Source organism: Nomascus leucogenys, chromosome 1a (assembly GCF_006542625.1).
Source record: "Nomascus leucogenys isolate Asia chromosome 1a, Asia_NLE_v1, whole genome shotgun sequence".
NCBI lineage: Eukaryota > Metazoa > Chordata > Mammalia > Primates > Hylobatidae > Nomascus > Nomascus leucogenys.
Window position 1 is genome coordinate 86,198,959 of NC_044381.1, and position 15,305 is coordinate 86,214,263.

Genomic DNA, 15,305 nt, shown 5'->3' on the forward strand with positions numbered 1-15,305 from the left:
TGAGGTCAGGAGTTCGAGACCCGCTTGGTGGCCAACGTGGTGAAACCCCGTCTCTAATAAAAACACAAAAATTAGCTGGGTGCAGTGGCACACACCTGTTATCCCAGCTACTCAGGAGGCTGAGGCAGGAGAATCACCTGAACCAGGGAGGCAGAGGTTGCAGTGAGCCAAGATCGTGCCACTGCACTCCAGCCTGGGCGACAGAGCATGACTCCGTTTCAAAAAAAAAAAAAAGAAGCAAAAAGAATGGCACTTCTCAACTGGGGAAGGATGTTGCCCCTCTTCCCCTCTCCTTAAAGGTTGCCAGATAGGACATAAACCAACCAGTTAACATTTGGAATAAAGAAGTTTTTGGCTGGGTGCATTGGCTCACCCCTGTAATCCCAGCATTTTGGGAGGCCAAGGTGGGTGGATCACCTGAGGTCAGGAGTTTAAGACCAGCCTGGCCAAAATCGCAGAACCCCGTTTCTACTAAAAATACAAAAATTAGCCCGGTGTGGTAGTGAGCACCTATAATCCCAACTAGTCGGGAGGCTGAGACAGAGAGAATTGCTTAAAACCTAGGAGGCAGAGGTTGCAGTGAGCTGAGATCACACCACTGCACTCTAGCCTGGGGAATACAGCGAGACTCAGTCTCAAAAAAAAAAGAATTTTCTGTAAATGTGTTCTGATTTTTTGTTTTCACTTTGTTAAATCTGGCATTCCTAACCTAAGGGAACATTTGTCAATGTCTGGAGACACTTTTTGGTTGTCAAAACTGTGTATAGGAGGGGGTGCTGCTACTGGCATCTAGTGGGTTGAGGCCTAAGATGCTGCTAAATATCTTATAATGCACTGGAAAACTCCTCACAAGAAAAGATTCTCCAGCTCAAAGTGTACATAGTGCCCAGGCTGAGAAACCCTGCATTCGAACAATGATCTCTACATTATTGAATCACAAACTTTCCTTTAAATATTTTTCAACATGCACCCTAAGTTATTCATATATTAGAAGCATGTAATATAGTCCTAATATGTTGTGTACCTTTTAAAATGACAAAAATGTTTTAAAGTTAAAGGACAAAATGATAATGATGCCGAAATAAACACAGTATTTTAAAATATAACATTTTGTGTATGATGGCCCTATCTTGCCCTACAAGCCAGGCCATACTTTGGGAACAGGCGTCATCCATTGACTTGGGGTGGCAGGGCCCAGTGGTCTGTCTGTAACTAGATTTCTTTGTCTGACACCTACTTTGGAGTCCATAGGTGTTTGTCAAGCCAAATACCTGTTTTCGTACTTCTCAAACTTGTGGAAGAGGCCTCAGGCACTTATCTCCTCAGGTTTCTCAAATCCAAGTATTCTTTGGCCCTGCTGAAGCCCTGGAGGGTCCTCTAGATCCAGCTGGAACTGGCCAGAACAGGCTTACTGAGGACTGTGTAGCCTTTGGTGTCGGAGGTTCATTTTCCTGGCCCCCAAAATCCTCTAGTGGCTGTCAGTGCAGTCTAACCCTGGCCTGACTGTCCCTCCAGCCTGGTACCATTTTACGCCACTCCCACTCACTCTGCCCCCAGTATATCCTGAGGGCTCAGACCTAGCCTTCCTTCCTCTGTACAGAAAGCCTTTTCTCCACCCACCCGAACTGGGACACCATTGTATGGACCCACCTGAAGTGTTCCAGAGAAGACCATGTGTACTGATTGACAGATCTGAGAGAAGTGAACAGCTTTCCCACTGGAGGGTGATGCCACCTGGGCTGGTTCTAGTTAAAAGCCAGTGGCCTCGTGTTTGCTAGCAGCATGGGGTCACATGGAACTGACAGAGAAAGACTCCTATGGCCATTTTGGCCCCCTTCCCTGCCAGCGTGTGGCAAGAGAGCCCCTAGTATAAATGTAAGTGCATCTGCATGTGTGTTGGTGTGTGTGTGTTTGTTGCATTATGTTTATTTTATTTACTTATTTATTTTTTAAGAGACACGGTCTTGCTCTGTTGCTCAGGCTGCTGCAGAACTCCTGGCCTCAAGTGATTCTTCCATCTCAGCCTCCTGAGTAGCTGGTATTACAGGTGCCAGCCACCCTGCCTGGCTACATTTTATACATATATTTATGTATATTACTTTATATATACATATATGTAATTATATAGTATATATATTTATTTGTGTGTGTGTGAATATATAGATAGATGTATGTGTGAAACATATTTATATACACACATAAATATATGTTTCCTTCTTGCCTGCATGAAGAACCACCACCACAGACTGGCAGACAGTGCTACAACATTGTGTGTAAAATCATCTATATTCTAATTTTTATTTCTATGTTGATGCATATATTTATGTTACCTGTTTCTTTAAATACTTAAAATATACACACTTATGTATGCATATAAAAATTACGTTTATTATCTGTACAAAGAAAACCCTCCTTTTTTGAGACAGAGTCTCACTCTGTCGCCAAGGCTGGAGTGCAGTGGCGTGATCGCGACTCACTGTAACCTCCGTCTAATGGGTTCAAGCAATTCTCCTGCCTCAGCCCCCTGAGTAACTGAGATTACAGGTGTGTGCCACCATGCCCAGCTGCTTTTTGTATTTTTAGTAGAGATGGGGTTTCACCATGTTGCCCAGGCTGGTCTTGAACTCCTGACCTCAGGTTATCTGCCTGCCTCAGCTTCCCAAAGTGCTGGGATTACAGGCGTGAGCCACCTGCGCAGCCTAAAAAAACCTTTTTTTTTTTTGCTCTTACTAATTTATTTTTAAGAGCAACTTTATTGACCCTGCTTTATTTCTGAAATTGTGGTTTAGCACATTACGATATTATAATTTGAAGCCGGGCGCAGTGGTTCATGCCTGTAATCCCAGCACTTTGGGAGGCCGAGGCAGGTGGATGACTTGAGGTTAGGAGTTCAAGACCAGCCTGGGCAACATGGTGAAACCCCGTCTCTACTAAAAATACAAAAAATTAGCTGGGTGTGGTGGCACGTGCCTGTAATCCCAGCTACTCATGAAGCTGAGGCTGGAGAATTGCTTGAACCCGGGAGATGGAGGTTGCAGTGAGCCAAGATGGCACAACTGCACTCCAGCCTGGACAACAGAGTGAGAATCAATCTCAGTAATAACAATAATAATAATTTCAAGGCTTGTTTCTATGATCTGTTTAGCTTATTACTTGGTTTTGATGGAAATAAACCTGACAAAAATATGAACTCTAAATGGAGGAATTATTGTCTAGGCTTACTCAATAATGAAATTAGTTTTTCAATTTCATTCACCAATTTGTGAAGGTTTTTACTGAAATTCAGGTAATTTTTATCTTCCATGATAGTCAGCTGTCTTTGCAATTAATCATAAAACACTATATTTTTATATATGAGCATTTCTATAAATTACATACTTATATAATTTTTAGCAAAAAAGTCACACCAAAATGGAAACGCTTCCAAATATAATTTTTTGAAATACTCTTTTGCAATAGTTTTCCAAAAAGCAATTGTTTCCCCGCTTGTCAAATTATCAACCCTGCCTTAAAGAAATGGAATTTTAAAATATTGCTTATTAGTATCCGTAAATAGCATACTACTGACAGCCACATTATCATCGAAAAAGGCAACACAGTTTGAATGCTTGTCTTTTTGTCAAAGAAAAGTGCAAGTTATTTATAGATTCTATTTTTAATACTCTGACAAGAAAGACCAAGCAAACCTCTGAGTGAAGTCAAACATCTTCATCATCAATCACCATTTCATCATAGACTACTGTATTATAAAGATTCTGCTATGTAAAAGTCTTTTTTCTACAAAATTAACATATTGATGTCATCCCTTAGGCACAAAAAAATATAATATGGGGAAGCACCACTATCATTCCATCTGTGCTGTGGAACTCCTATGTCTCTCTCAAGATATTGAAATGACTCATAACCAGCTGGCATCCAGACCAAATAAGGATGCCAGCGTCTATCTGCATATTAAATACTAGCAAAGCTGAACTCCTTTTAGATTTAAAAAATATAAATAGAAATCTAACATTGCCTTCCAGTGCCCTAATGGATCATCATGCATACCCTGGACGTGCCCATTCCACTCTGCTGTGGGACCCTTGTGTTAGAAAATGGGGTCACTGGACTATTTGTACTTCATTATGGAGGAACATGAAGCCTAAATGAGGTCAGTAAATTGAGTCAGAGAGGCCTGGGTTAGAACTCCCTAAACTGGCTCCATCATTCATCAGCTGAGTAGTCTTATACAAATTGTATAATCACTGTGCTTCTGTTTTTACATTTGTAGAGTAGAATAATATTGTAAAGTAGAGATAATGACACCTCATGAAACTGAGCAAGGATTACATAATTTTGTTAATAGGACCGTAACATCTTTTCTAAACCCTCAGAAATTGAGCATACTACCCAAGCCTTTGCCCTTAGCCTTGACCTCCCCATCTCCTTCACAAGGATCATGGAAGCCATGAGTTGAGGACCCCAACCAGGTCTCTCTGAGGCAGGGAGCGGGACTCAATTCCAGAGATAGGGCTTAGACACTGGACCAGATTGAGGACTAGCTGAAATGGGGCCAGAGTGAAAGCAGTTCTCAATCAGACACATCCACCAGTATGCCATGTCAATTTACTGTTGCCATGGCAACACCCTGGCATTACCACTCCTTTCCATGACAATGACCCAATGACACAAAAATTACTACCCCTCCCCTAGAAATTTCTGCATAAACAGCCCCTTGATCTGCATGCAATTAAATGTAGGTATAGGCTGGGTGCCATAATCCCAGCAGTTTGGGAGGCTGAGGTGGCAGATCACCTGAGGTCAGGAGTTTAAGACCAGCCTGGCCAACATGGCAAAACCCCGTCTCTACTAAAAATACAAAAATTAGCCAGGCGTGGTGGCGGATGCCTCCCAGCTACTCGGGAGGCTGAGGCAGGAGAATCACTTGAATCTGGGAGGTGGAGATTGCAGTGAGCTGAGCTTGCACCACTGCACTCCAGCCTGAGTGACAGAGTGAGACTCTCTCTCTCTCAAAAACAAAAAAGTGGGTATAAATATGACTGCAAAACTGTCCTGGGCTGCTCCTCTGCCTGTGGGGGTAGCCTTGCTTGGAAGGAGCAGTCACAGAGCTGTAACACTGCCTCTTCAATAAAGCTGCTTTCCTCTATCTCTGGCTTGCCCTTGAATTCTTTCCTGAGCAAAGCCAAGAACCCTTGCAGGCTAAGATTCACTATGGGGCTCGCCTGCCCTGCGTCATCTCCGCTGCAAAACTCCTTATCCAAGTACCATCTTATCCAAGAACCATCTCATGTTATTTTCTCATTTTATCTTTAACTCATTCCATCAGTTATCCCCACTTTCTACTATACATTAATCCACTCCAGTGCTACTAACCTTTCTCCTTAAGTTGTTAAGTTTGTCAAGTGTCTCCCAACATTGAAAAAAAATTTTTTAACTTAGGTAATAAGTTAAAATTCATATTTACCCCCTCTCCCAATCCCACTTACCCTCTAAGAGGAAACCATGATTAACAGTTTAGCATTTATATATTGTATTAGTCTGTTTTTACACTGCTATAAAGAGACACCCAAGACTGGGTAATTTATAAAGAATTTAATTGACTCATAGTTCCACATGGCTGGGGAGGCCTCAGGAAACTTACAATCATGGCAGAAGGGGAAGCAGGCACGTCTTAAATGGAGGCAGGTGAGACAGAGTGTGTGAAGGAGGAACTGTCAAACACTTATAAAACCATCAGATCTCGTGAGAACTCACTATCATGAGAACAGCATGAAGGAAACCACCCCCATGATCCAATCACCTCCCACCAGTTCCCTCCCTCAACACGTGGGGATTCTGGGGATTATAATCCGAGACAAGATTTGGGTGCAGATACAGAGCCAAACCATCTATATCTACCTCATTATTTTACATTTCTGCATAGCATAGTGTCCCATAGTCAATAAATATCTCTTGAGCACACTGTTCTATGCCCCGATGATATGGCCTTGAACAAAGAAGGATAATATTCCCTGCCCTTAAGAAGCTTATATTCTAAAGGCAGTGGGACACAGAAAACAACTAAGGTAAACAAGTAAAAATATATAATGTTTTTTTGAGACAGGGTCTTGCTCTGTTGCGCAGGCTGGAGTGCAGTGGTGTAATCTCAGCTCACTGCAACCTCTGCCTCCTGAGTTCAAGTGATTCTCCTGCTTCAGCTTCCTGAGTAGCTGAGATTACAGGTGTGTCCCACCACGCCAGGCTAATTTTGTATTTTCAGTAGAGACAGGGTTTCACCATGCTGGCCAGACTGGTCTCAAACTCCTGACCTCAATTGATCCACCCGGTTTGGCCTCCTAAAGTGCTGGGATTTCAGGCGTGAGCCACTGCGCCTGGCGTATAATATGTTTTTCCTCAGTCTCCCCAGTAGCTGGGACTACAGGCCTGCACCACCATGCCCATCTACTTTTTGTATTTTTAGTGGAGATGAGGTTTCACCATGTTGGCCAGCCTAGTCTGGAACTCCTGGGCTCAAGCAATCTGCCTGCCTCGGCCTCCCAAAGTGCACCACTGTGCCTGGCCTATAAAATGTTAGATGGTGATAAGTACTGTGGAATTTAAATAGGGTGGTTATGGAATATGTCACTGAGAAAAGTGACATTTGAATAAAGATTTAAGGGAGGTGAGGGCGAAGCACTCATGGATATCTAGAGAAGAGCCTTCCAAGCAGAGGAAATATTGAGTGCAAATGTCCTGAGGCAGGAGAATGCTTGCCATTGAGTCACAGTTGCAGTATCCATATATAGGCAATGCTAATACTTCTCAAATTCAGTCAAGGTCCTACCTGAATGTATTGAAACCTAAAGACAAATTGTCAAGTCAATCATCACCAGCAATCATTACTATAAAACTATAAGGGAAATCAGAAGAGAGATTACCTTTTTTGTACACACATAAAAAGTTGGAAGAACATATGCATAGATGTTAGTGTGCTCATTTCTTTAAGTGGTCATGATGTCATAGTTGATATTTATAACTGTTGTTTTCCACTATGCATTCATTATTTTCTTTTTTTTTTTCTTTTTTGAGATGAGGTTTCATTCCTGTCACTCAGACTGGAGTGCAATGGTGCGACCTTGGCCATTCCTCGGCAACCTTCACCTCCAGGACCCAAGCGATTCTCCTGCTTCAGCCTCCTAAGTAGCCCATGCCCAGCTAATCTGTGTGTGTGTGTATTATATATATATATATATATACATATATATATATATATATATATATATATATATTTTGTAGAGACAGGGTTTCACCGTATTGCCTAGGCTGGTCTCCAACTCCTGAGCTCAAGTGTTTCATCTGCCTTGGCCTCCCAGAGTGCTAGGATTATAGGCGTGAGCCACCATGTTCGTTCTGCACTTATTATTTTCTTTATCTTCCACAAGAACCTCTTTTTCTGGTCTAGGCTCTTTACCTCGTTGGGGAACCAAACCTTCATTCCTGAAGGATCTAAATTTTCTTCAGCATTCTGCCTTTTTCTGGTTGCTTTAATTTTCCATTAATCTTTCCTATTAAACATGGAAGTGCTCAGAGGCTTCCCAGAGAATCTCTTAGATTCAAGAGAAACTCTTGGGTGCATGTCCTCATTGTGTAACAGAGACTCAATTCCCTCTTGGTAATTAGGATCAATCGCTTCAGCCAGTTGAGCAATATTTTATTGGCTATTGGTTCAGTGGCTCCTCAGAGCCCAAAATGGCCAGGTGTTATCTCAACTTCTCATTCAATGGAGCTAGTGTTGTGTTTCATGATAGAAGCATTTCTCTGTGGAAACAAAGTTCATCAAACCTGCAGAACTCAAAGTTGCAGAGGTGGGAAGTAAAAATCCCACAAGTTGGTTATTAGGTGTAAGAATGAGAAAAGTCACTTACATGTCCAACCATTTATTCCTGGACCCATGCATTCTGGCTGTAGGAGAAACAGCATGATATACGGGAATATATACGGAATTTTGTAAGACAGAATTTCAGTCTTTCAGGATGCTATCTCTCAACAGGTGCTGGTGCTGAAACCAAGCTATCAGTAGGCTAATCCATCATTCCACCAGGCTAGATTCTTCTGGGTAATGAGGCATGTGGAAAGATCATTTTTTCCTTTACATCATTGAATGTAGTTGCAAGATCTGCTTTTAAATCTTGACAATTGCAGCATGTATGTCATATCAGTGTCAGTCTCTGTTGATTATCTTTTCTCTTGAGAAGATGTGCTACATAGTTTTGTTTCTTCATATGTCAAATAATTTTGTTTATTTCTGAGACAGGGTCTCCCTGTGTCACCCGGGCTAGAGTGCAGTGGTGCAATCATGGCTCACTGCAGCCTCAAACCACTGGGCTCAAGTGATCATCCCATCTCAGCCTCCTGAGTAGCTGGCATTACAGGTGTGTGCTGCCATGCTTGGTTAATTTTTTAAAATTATTTTTAGAGACGAGGTCACCCTATGTTACCCAGGCTAGTCTCAAACTCCTGGGCTCAAGCCATCCTCCTGCCTCAGCCTCCCAAAGCAGTAGGATTACAGGTGTAAGTCACCACACCCAGCCATTTGTCAAATAATTGAGTTGTTTTTTGAACATTGCAAATGTTAAGTTGTGAACACTAGATACTATTATGTTCCTTAAAGAGTTGAAAGCCAGTTGCGGTGGCACACGCCTGTAGTCCGAGCTACTTGAGAGACTGAGACAGGATGATTGCTTCAGCCCAGGAGTGTAGTGTAGTGCACTATTATCACACCTGTGAATAACCACTGTATTCCAGCTTGGGCAACATAGTGAGACCCTGTCTCTAAAAAAAAAGTAAAAAATAAAAAAAGTGTTGATTTGTTGTTATATGTTTGTTTTAGCATGCCATTAATTTGATTGGACTCATATTGCAAACTCTGACTCTGGGCTGCAGAGTGAATCTCAGCTCACTTATTTTTATCTTTGGTTGGGTTACTCGCAGTGTACCCAAAGCATGTATGGCTCAGGGGTTCTCCAGATCTCCAGAAAGTTGAATAGCTTTTTCTTTTTCTTTTTTTTTTTTTTTTTTGAGACAGAGTCTCGCTCTGTTGCCCAGCCTGGACTGCAGTGGCGCAATCTTGGCTGACTGCAACCTCTGCCTCTCAGGTTCAAGCAATTCTCCTGTCTCAGCTTCCCAAGTAGCTGGGATTACAGGCATGTGCCACCACACCTGGCTAATTTTGTCTTTTTTTAGTAGAGATGGGGTTTCACCATGTTGGCCAGGCTGGTCTCAAACTCCTGACCTCAGGTGATCTACCCCCTTCGGCCTCCCAAAGTGCTGGGATTACAAGTGTGAGCCACCGCACCTAGCCTGTTACGTGTTTTTGTTTGTTTGTTTGTTTTTTAGCATGCCATTAATTTAGATGGACTCAAATTGCAAACTCTGACTCTGGGCTACACGGTAAATCTCAGTTCAGTTCTTTTATCTTTGGTTGGGTTACTTGAGGTGTACCCAAAACATGTGTGTCTCAGGGGTTCTCCAGAAAGTTAACAGTATTAAAATGCAAATAATATGGCTCTCCTTCTCTGGGTCTCTCCTTTCTTGAATTCCTTCTCACCGTCCAGCAGCTAGTTTTCCCCAACTCTTGCCTCTCGTTTTTCTGGCCAGAAATACTGTGGATTTTTTTTAAATCAGTGTTTTAGCACCACAAGTAGCATTGACTGAAGCCTGCCCTCAAGCTAAAGTTGGTAAAAGATGGAAAATTCACCCCATGCTATTGCTTTCTTTTAGATGTTAACTCCCTGTCAGAATCTATCTACTTTCACTCATTCTCCGGTGCATTCAGAGAGTTATTTTCTGGTGTGTTTTGTCCAGTTTGTATTTGGTCCAGCAGGGGCTTACTAGGACATAACATAAGTGAACTCCAGTAACATTTTCTCAAGCTGTCCATTTAACTACGGACACCAGGATCAATCAACACTGCCAAAGAGTCTCATATATTAGAACTTTCTGAATGCCACTTCATTCCTTTTGCTCATTATGATGCCCACGTTGTGTTTTTAATTTTTTATATGAAATTTTCATTTGAAAATAGATTTAGATTTACAGAAGACTTGCAATGAGAGTATAGAACGCTTCCATATACCCCCACACCCAATTTCCTCTATTTTTTTTTTTTTTTTTTGAGATGGAGTCTTGCTCTGTTGCCCAGGCTGGAGTGCAATGGTGTGATCTCGGCTCACTGCAACCTCTGCCTTCTGGGTTCAAGCAATTCTCCTGCCTCAGTCTCCCAAGTAGCTGGGATTACAGGCACCCGCCACCATACCCAGCTAATTTTTGATTTTTGGAAGGATGGGGTTTCACCATGCTGGCCAGGCTGGTCCTGACCTCAGGTGATCTGCCCACCTCAGCCTCCCAAAGTGCTGGGATTACAGGCATGAGCCACTGTACCCGGCTTCCTCTATTATTAATATCTTAGTATGGTACATTTGTCACAATTAATGAACCAATATTGATACATTATTATTACCTAAAGTTCATACTTCACTCAGATTACTTTATCTCTTACATAATGTCCTTTTCCTGTTCCAGGATCTAATCAAGGACATCACATTACATTTAGTCATCATGTCTCCTTAGGTTCTTCCTGGCTGTAACCAGTTCCCAGACTTTCCTTGCTTTTGATAACTTTGACGGTTTTGAAGAGTGCTGGTCAAGTATTTGGTAGCATGTCACTCAACTGGATTTTTTTTTTTTTTTTTGAGGCAGGGTCTCGCTCTGTCACCCAGGTTGGAGGGCAGTGGCACGATCTTGGCTCACTGCAACCTCCTCCTCCTCTTCCCAAGCTCATGTGATCCTCCTGCCTGAGCTTCCCAAGTAGCTGGGACTACAGGCACACACCACCATGCCCAGCTAATTGTTTTTAAAATTTTTTTATAGAGAGGAGGTCTCACTCTGTTGCCCAGGCTGGACTTGAACTCCTGGCTTCAAGTGATCCACCCACCTTTGCTTCCCAAAGTGCTGGCATTATAGGTGTGAGCCATATCTGACCTCAATTGAGTTTTGATTGATATTTATTTCATTGTTAGACTGGGGTTATGTGCTTTTGGGGGGAAAGCCATAGAGGTGAAATGCCATTCTCATGAAATCATATCAACGACACATACTGCCAGCATGACTTACCGCCTTGATAAGTAGTGTTTGTCAGGTTTCTACACTGTAAAGCCACTCTTTATCCCCTTATTTTCATATTATATTCTGAAAGGGAGTCTATACATTGTCTCTTGACCCACATTGTCTTTGTCCTCTGTTACCCCAGGATCCCATCACCTCCATCAAAATCAGGGAACCCATCTCAACTATAACGTCTTCCTTTATCATATCTACCTACAGAAAACAGCGACCATAGCGTTTACAAGGATATTGGTGTCCATCTGCTAATGTATTTCTCAGTGCCTTAGTGAAGAGCATGTCCTCTGAGGTCTCTTAGGTGATATAGTGAGAGGGTGGCCATTCATATATTATAGATTCACTCCAACATTTCTATCTCCTTAAGCTTTGGGATTGCTTCTTCTAAATTATGCCACTAAGTTCTTGCATCTCAACACTATTGAAAGTAGCCTACTGCTGAAATAAAGTTTCAGGCAACCAACCAAGTAACTATTAGAGAGGTTTCCAGCTGCACAAGCTAACACATTAAAACCAGAATTTGTGGTAAAAGCACCCATGCTAACAATTCAACCAAATCCAGTGTTACATTCTGTCTTCTTGGTCTGTTTCCTTCTTGGAAAGTAAGAATCCTCCCTTTCACATGTTCTTCACATTTCTGCAGATAAAAATTAGCAAAATAGGCCGGGCGCGGTGGCTCACGCTTGTAATCCCAGCACTTTGGGAGGCCGAGGCGGGAGGATCACGAGGTCAGGAGATCGAGACCACGGTGAAACCCCGTCTCTACTAAAAAAAATACAAAAAATTAGCCGGGCGTGGTGGCGGGCGCCTGTAGTCCCAGCTACTCGGAGAGGCTGAGGCAGGAGAATGGCGTGAACCCGGGAGGTGGAGCTTGCAGTGAGCCGAGATCGCGCCACTGCACTCCAGCCTGGGTGACAGAGCAAGACTCTGTCTCATAAAAAAAAAAAAAAAAAAAAAAAAAAAAAAAACTTAGCAAAATATTGAAAGAATAAGTTATTTCTTTCCAGCCACACTGTGGAACATGCTGGGATCTAACCCTAGCTATAGATGTGGAGCTGTGGTTCTCAACTGGGGATGATTTGTTTCCCACAGTACATTTGGCAATGTCTGGAGACAATTTTGGTTGTCACAACTTGGAGGGGAACGTACTGCTGGATCTAGTGGGTAGAGGTCAGGAATGTTGCTAAATATCCTACAACACATGGGACATCTCCCACAAAGAATTATCCAGCCCAACATATTGAGAAATCCTGATCTACAGTTAACAATGGGTGGTTGGAATTAAACTAGAGGAAAGTGGGCCAGGCGCCATGGCTCACACCTGTAATCCCAGCACTTTGGGAGGCCGAGGCAGGTGGATCACCTGAGGTCAGTAGTTTGAGACAAGGCTGGCCAACAAGGCGAAACCCCGTCTCTACTAAAAATACAAAAATTAGCTGGGCGTGGTGCTGCGCACCTGTAATCCCAGCTACTCAGGAGGCTGAGGCAGGAGAATTGCTTGAACCTGGGAGGCAGAGGTTGCAGTGAGCCGAGATCACGCCACTGAACTCCAGCCTGAGCGACAGAGTGAGACTCCTTCTCAAAAGAAAGAAAGAAAGAAAAAGAAACTAGAGGAAAGTAGACATCCTTCAAATGATTAAAAAATTTTTTTTCCTTTTTATTTAGAGATGGGGTCTCGATATGTTGCCCAGGCTGGTCTCGAACTCCTGGCCTTAAGGTATCCTCCCACCTTGGCCTCTCATAATGTTGGGATTACAGGTGTGAGCCACCATGCCTGACAGAAATGATGTTATTCTAGTGCTTTTAAGGGAAGAAAGACTGCTTCTACGGCCTTGTAGAAGTTTAGAGAGATTGGACATTGTAGAACTTCGACTTTCTTTGAGTCAACCCAATACTCCCATTCCCAGTTTCAGTGTCATGCCCTTCCCAGTCAGTGCCCTATCTTTCACTAGAGATATCTGGCAAGGATGTGAGATCAAATTATATTGTAACTCTGAAAATTGCACAATTAAATTTTATGTTTGATTTTTAGAAAGATAAGTCTGGAGGTATAGGAAATAAGGAATTCTTTTAGGGCTGCTGTAGAAGTTTGGTACTCTGTGACTTGAACTGAATGTTTTTTTGTTTTGCTTTTTTGCAACAGGGTCTCACTCTGTCTGTCGCCCAGGCAGGAGTGCAGTGGTGCAATCATGGCTCACAGCAGTCTTGATCTCCTGGGCTCAAGCAATCCTCCCACCTCAGCCTCCTAATGGAGACTACCAAAGAGTCTGGTACAAACCGGCCACCACGTGCAGTTAATTTTGTATTTCACTATGTTGCCCAGGCTGATCTCAAACTCGTAGGTGCAAGCAATCCATCCACCTTGGCCTCCGAAAGTGTTGGGATTACAGGAGCAAGACACTAAGCCTGGCCTGAACTGAATGCTTAATAACCTATACTTTTAATTTATAATAAGTTCCTCGGTGCATTCAAATAAAGCCATGAATAACCTAGAGTTGTTGTAGATATCATTGTCAAACAGTCAAATGTGGCTAATTACTTGCTTTAGTAGGCACTTCAACAAAGTTGATTACAGACGATAAGTTGATTATTTGTGATGCCACTACATTCCATTTCCCATTGACAAGTGGCTCAACATTGCATTTGAGTTTAAGGATATGACCAAATAAACTTCTATAATAAATCCTATATCCGAAAGTCTGTTCCCTGGAACAACTCCTGGAAAACCATTTTCTGTATCAGTCAGGATTCAATGAAGAAATGGAAGCCATAGGAGTTATTTTTCGCAATATAAAATGTATTAATTTTCATTGTGGTAAAATTCACATAATAAAATTTATCATCTTAACCATTTTCAAGTGTTCAGTTCAAGTAGTATGAAATATATTCATAGTGCTGTGCAACCATCACCACCATCCATCTCCAGAACTTTTCATTTTGTAAAACTGAAACTCTGTACCCATTAAACAGTAACTCCGGCTGGGCGTGGTGTCTCACACCTGTAATCCCAGCACTTTGGGAGTCTGAGGCGGGTAGATCACCTGAGGTCAGGAGTTCGAGACCAGCCTGGCCAATATGGTGGAACTCCATCTCTACTAAAAATACAAAAATTCCCCGGGCGTGGTGGCAGGCACCTATAATCAGTCCCAGCTGCCTGGGAGGCTGAGGCACAAGAATCACTTGAACCTGGGAGGCAGAGGTTGTAGTGAGCCGAGATCATACCACTGCACTCCAGCCTGGGCGACACAGCAAGACTCCTTCTCAAAAGAAAAGAAGAGAAAAGAAAAAAAAACCCTGTAACTCCTCATTTCCCCTTCCCCCAGTCCCTGGCAACCACCATCCTACTTTCTGTCTCTACGATTTTTGACTGTCCTAACTTATATAAGTAGAATCATATAGTATTTGTCTTTTGGTAGCTAGCTTATTTCACTTGGCATAATGTTCTCAATGTGCATCCACGTGTCAGGATTTCTTCCTTTTTAAGGCTGAATAATATTCCACTGTAGGTATATACCACACTTTGCTTATCTGTTCATCTGTCAGTGTACACTTGGGTTGTTTCCACATTTTAGCTATTTTGAATAATGCTGCTATAAACACAGGCATGACAAAAACAAACATCTCTTCTTTGAGACCCTGCTTCTGACTCTGAATATATACCTGGAAGTGGAATGCTGGAAGGAACTGCCATATCATAGCAGTTATCTTTTTTTCTTTTCTTTTTTTTTTTTAAGATGGGGTCTTGCGCTGTTGCCCAGGTTAGAGTGCAGTGGCATGATAACGGTTCACTGCAACCTCTGCCTTCCAGGCTCGCGTGATCCTCCCACCTCAGCTTCTCAAGTAGCTGTGACCATAAGTGTGCAACACCACACCTGGCTAATTTTTTGTTTTTTTGGTAGAGGCAGGGTTTTGCTATGTTGCCTAGGCTGGCCTTGAACTCCTGGGCTCAAGCAATCCACCCGCCTTGGCCTCCCAAAGTACTGGGATTCCAGGTGTGAGCCACCCCTTCCCCCTGGCCAATCTTAACTGAGAAAATTAATATAAAGAATTATTAGAGATATCACAGGTATTGGAGAATTAAAAAGGGAAAATGGAACAAAGAAGTAGTGACTGTAAGAAGTAGACAGGGGAAATAAAAGGTCAAGATT